Consider the following 5,603-nt stretch of genomic DNA (forward strand, 5'->3'; position numbering starts at 1 on the left):
GGCTTCATTTCAAGTTTCTCCTGGACTCTGTTATATGAAAGCAGGGATGGTGGGATCACGCGGAGGGCCGCTTCTTCCTCGAGGGGCTAGAAAACCGTGGCCGCCCTCAAACCCTCAGGAAAAAAAGTGGGAGCACAGGCCCTGGGTACTGGACGGAGCAGAGGCTCAGTCAATACTACTTGAATGTCCTTAAGTCTTAGTCTTCATTAGCCAGCATGGAGTCTTGATGAGCATTCTATCCTCTGCTAATAGACTAGAGCACAGGGCATAGCTGGAGAAGGGAATGGCAACCCACTCCAGTGTTCTTGCCTGGAGAATCCCACGGACAGAGGAGCCTGGCGGGCTACAGTCGACGGGGTCGCAAGAGTCGGACGCGACTCTGTGACTAAGACCCACGCGCTGCAGAGCACGGCGATAGCACCCTGTGCTCGCAGCAGACGCTTTTGTCCATTCGCGTGTTTGTTTGGCTGGGCCGGGGCTTGGCTGTGGGCGCAGGGTCTTCAGCCTTCCTTGTGACAAGCAGGATCTTTGCCGACTGCGTGTGGGATCTGTTTCCCTGACAGGGGATGGAACCCAGGCCCCTGCGTTGGGAGCATGGAGTCGTAGCCTCTGCACCACCTGGGAGGTCCCTGAAAGCAGACTTCGGATAGCTTCTGCAGGGCACAGACAGGGAGGCTCTGCTTGCGGAAGGTGACAGGACTTCAAGGAGCTCTCTTCACACTTTCAGATGCATACAAACCGCCTGGGGGGTCTTAACAGAAATGCAGGTTCAGAGTCAGTAGGGCTGAGGCCTGGGATTCTCTGCTTCTAACAAACGTCCAGGTGATTCAGCGGCCGCAGCCAGGACCACCCCGAGTGTCTCCCAAACTGGTTCAGCCGATTCAGGCCTTGAATAATTCAGGCCTGAGTTCTTCCTGACTCTCCTCCCAGCCAGCTGTGTGGTCTGAGGTATTCTCGGCGCCTCTCTCGGCTTTGGCTCTTCATCCGCATAGGACACAGGTCAACAAACGTATACGGATGGCTGACTGCCTGCCAGGCTGCCCTGGGTGGTTGCTGGAGAAACAGAGATGAATGAATCATGAGACTAGTCCAGGAGAGGCTTACAGAATGGGGAGCTTGAAGATCCAACGATAATATTTAAAGACCATCTGGATTCTAAAATTTCATGGCCTAATGGTAGAAAAGGCTTAAAAGATCTTCCCTTCCTAGAACACATCTTTCCAAACAGTATGACAGGCACCCACCACCAACCATTGTTCTCAGAATCAGAGAACATTTAATCTAGAAGTAATAACCCCTCAGTTTAGCCCAGACCCTTTCTTGCCATTTTACTGATGCGGGAAACTAGAGAAAGCGCTGGGTCCAGGGCGAGTCGCTGGGTTCCAGGCTGTTTTGTCTGTTTTTCCACCACGTCGCACTTCGCTGGGGAGCTCAGCTCCGGTCAGGGCTCGGTCCCGCTCCCGCAGCAGAAGTCTCCACCGCTGGACTGCCGGGGGGTCCTCCAGTCACGCTTTCGAAGGTAGTGTCCTCCAATCGAAATAAAATAGGAACCACAAAATTTTATAAAGGTCATTTAAACATTTGTGCTGGCCACACTGAAAAGATGAAAAAGAAACAGGCGATGTTCCTTTTAATACTACATTTACCTAAAGGTCAAAAATATTATCATTTCAACACAGGATCGAGAGAGTGAAATCAGTAATGAGAGACTTCACACTCTTTTATGCTGTCCTAAGGCTTGGAAACCCAGGGTAAGCACACCAACAGTACACCTCAGGTTGCACTGGTCGCATTTGCAGCATGCTTCCCACGTAGGGTGGTAAAGATCCACGGTGTATTTCCTCCTCCAGGGCATCTTCCCAACCCAGGGATCGAACCCAGGTCTCCCGCATTTCGGGCAGATGCTCTACCAGCTGAGCCACTAGGGAAGCCCTATATTATCTTAGCCGAACTCAGCTGCATGGAGAAGGCAATAGCACCCACTCCAGCACTCTCGCCTGGAAACTCCCATGGGCAGAGGAGCCTGGTGGGCTGCAGTCCATGGGGTCGCAAACAGTCGGACACAACTGAGCGACTTCACTTCCACTTTTCACTTTCATGCATTGGAGAAGGAAATGGCAACCCACTCCAGTGTTCTTGCCTGGAGAATCCCAGGGACGGGGGAGCCTGGTGGGCTGCCCTCTATAGGGTCGCACAGAGTCAGACACGACTGAAGCGACTTGGCAGCAGCAGCAGCAACCCAACTGCACAGAGACCAGTGTTTCAGTGGGCAGCAGCATCATTAGCTAACCCATGAACAGTGATCATTTTTTTATAGACACTGGACCAGAAAGTTAACCTTCCGACAGGAGGTGTAGCTCTCTGTGGCCGAGTTGAATAGCATTCCATTTTCGGGAGGGGCCTCAATCGGAGACTAATCTCACTGGACGTGTGACTTTATGAACACTCGGGGAGGCAGCCTCGGGTCCTGGTGATGGCAGGCTGGAAGGCAGAGCCCGAACATCCGAGGCTCTGGGTGTGCAGTGCGTGCAGCGCACTGCCAGCCACCCAGCAAGCGCCCGAGAAACCGTAGCCACCTTCTCTCCTTTCTCCTCTTCCAGGTTTGCACCAAGCTGGTCTGTTCCCAGAGAAGTGGCTCCATTCAAGCGAGATCCAATCAGAGCCCATCTCGGAGGTGGAAGTGTCATTTCCAGCCTGTCTGGTAGGTGCACCTCCCGGGGCGACGTTTGTTACATAAGCTGCAGCACGACACACCTAACCGATGAATGTCGGCAGCACACCCATTTGGAGAGCCGCGCCGGCTTCCCCCGGGAGAATGCTGGTGTGGAATTGAGGCAGGCAGTTGCAAAACTTAATTCTGCCATCTGACAAGTAGGGCCAGTTCTCGGGTGTTCTACCCGAAGCGCTTTTCTATGGCAGCACAACCTCAAGAAAAACCCGTTTCAGGGGCACCACACCTAGGATTGTATGATGCAATCGGATATTAGCGTCTCGTTGCATCAGTGTTTCTGACGCCTGTGTCTTTCAAGCCGGCAAAAAGCTTTATAATGGAGAAATAGAAAAAAGAAAAAGACTCGCTGGCTGACATCTAAAGGTACTGTCTGCACGGCTCCTAATTGGCCACACAGGGTGTTGGGCGGATAACCACCCACCCACCCACCGCAGCCTGACAAGCATTGGCATGCCATTTCCTGGAGGGGTCTTGATGGCATATTCAGGCAAAATTCTTGTCTGGTTGGCTCTGCTTATGTTTTGTATCAAAATATCAAGGTTTAATCCCCTAAATCTTTTTAAAGTCACAACTGTTAAGAAGAGGCTTTCAGAGGGTGCTTCTACAGCCTGTCTTGACCTTTCTGAAAGTCTCTGAAATGCGCCAGCTGATTTCTTATTTCCCAAGTTCTTTTACATAAACGGCCTTGGCTCCCTGGACACACAGACTTTTGAGTCTGATCAAATACTTTAGGTTTAGGCCTCTTGCCTTTTCTGCCTTCCTTTGTACATTTGTTGCCTCCTGAGTCCTTCTTGCAATAATGGCTAAGAGATGGATTGACTGCAAAGAATCCTAGGACCCTGGCCATCTTCAGGGAGTTGCCTAAAAGAGGAATTTCCTTGTGCAGAATGCTTAAGGAAAGAGAAATCAGGTAAAAATCACTGTAGGAGGCTGAGTGATATTGAAATAAAAATGTGGAAAGGCGGACCAGCAGGAGGAAAGTAAGCCTTTTTCCTCCCGTTCTCAGAAGGAGGTAACAAGATCTTCCAGCAAAAGGCAACCCTCAATGCGGCAGCCAGGCCCTACACGGGCCAGCACTTGCTTGTTTCTTCAGCTCAAACCACGTTGTTCTTCTCTACCAACCCTGTAAGTGCTCCTGGTGGCTCAGATGGTAAGGAATCCCCCTGCAATGTAGGAGAGCTGAGTTTGATCCCTGGGTTGGAAAGATCCCCTGGAGAAGGGAATGGCAACCCAGTTCTTGAGGATTTCACGGACAGAGGAGCCATGTGGTTGCAAAGAGTTGGACTCCACTGAGTAGCTAACACACACCCAATCCCATGGGATACCCAGAAAGCATGTCTCTCAAGATCCCTAGACTTTTAAAAAATATCTATTTGTTGTGGCATGGGGGATCTGGTTCCCTGACCAAGGATCGAACCTGGGCCCTCTGCACTGGGAATGATGAGTCTTACCCATTGTCCCAGGGAAGTCCCAGGGCCCCTAGGCTTTTGTGTGAATTGTTCCCTCCATCCGCCCTGGAAGTCTTCCCACCCCTGTTCATCTGGTGAGTCTTACCCACCCTGTCAGTAACTCGGCTCAGATGATCTTTCTACAGGGATGCCTTCCCTGACCCAGAATAGGATGGACTGCCTTGCCAGGGCAGTCCTACATTAAGTATCACTTTGCAGTGCTTATGGAGGGGAGAAAAGAGCTTTCCTCCACCTGGTCCCTGGCTGGGTTTGAAAGTTTTGCTGACAAAGACAGATCAACAGGAAAAAAGCCTACAGACTTATTTTCACCTAAGTTTTAGGTGTCACGGGAGACTTCATAAGGAAGTGAAGTCCCAAAGAAACTGCGCTGTGTACTTTTCTGCTAGGTGTGACGAAGAGCGGACAGTCCAGAGGGACCGGAGAGGTGGGCCAGCCTGAGGTTAAGTGTAGTACACTGGGGGCAATTTAGCAAGTCTCCTTTATCAGGATTCTTCCGAGTTTCCCTTTGTCTTCAGAGATAAGGATGTTCCTGTCGTCCTGGAATGTGAAGGGCATCTCTCACCTGAGGGTTTTAGGATTGGGTTTGGGGAAGAAGGTCAACATGACCTTCTGATTTCTGCTGTCTTCTCAAAATCTTTTCTTCAGTTTATTCAACACCCAAGGTGGCATAATTGGGGATAGCATGTCTTGAACCACGTCACATACTTGCAAGCACCTGTTAAATCTTTCCCGTTACCCTGTGCATTCCGCTAGGGCAGAGACCGAGTTCTCACCCTTCGCAGCTAGCGCTGCGTGTCTTGCATGTACGGGGGCCTCAGTAAGTACTGGTCTCTACCTGAAGATTTTCCATCAGGAACTCCAGTGCCTCCTTGGCCTCCAAATTTATTACTCTTTAATTCGCTAATACAGGAAACATATAGGTCTGTAACTCGACTATGTTAACAGCATCTTGCCACACAGTGGGGCACATTCTTAGGCAAGTAAAATATACAACTTCTCTCGGCGCTGGAGAAAATTATTCAAATTGTATTCATCTTTCATTCCAATCAGTCAATTAGGGCACGTCCCTTGTCGGCGGATTCATAAGAAAAGTAACTATTCTCCAGCGAGTGTCCTCAGGTGACCTGTCTAGACGTGCCCGGGAAAAACAGTCCAACGCTCGCCTAACCCCCAAAGCAATGTCTGATGCGCGGGGCACGTGGCGCCGCCCACAAAACGCGCAGGACGGGGGGGCGGCGGGGCGGCGGGGCGGCGGGCGCAGGCTCCGGTGGGCCGCGCGGCCCCGGGACCGCGGCGAGGGCCAGGCCGCCGGGTCCGCCGGCCGGCAGGGGGCGCGCGCGCCCCGGGCCCCGCGCCGCCCGCCCTGCCGCGCTCGCTTGCCGCCCGGCCGCACATGTGTTTCT

Source organism: Ovis aries, chromosome 2 (genome assembly GCF_016772045.2).
Source record: "Ovis aries strain OAR_USU_Benz2616 breed Rambouillet chromosome 2, ARS-UI_Ramb_v3.0, whole genome shotgun sequence".
Classification (NCBI taxonomy): Eukaryota; Metazoa; Chordata; class Mammalia; order Artiodactyla; family Bovidae; genus Ovis; species Ovis aries.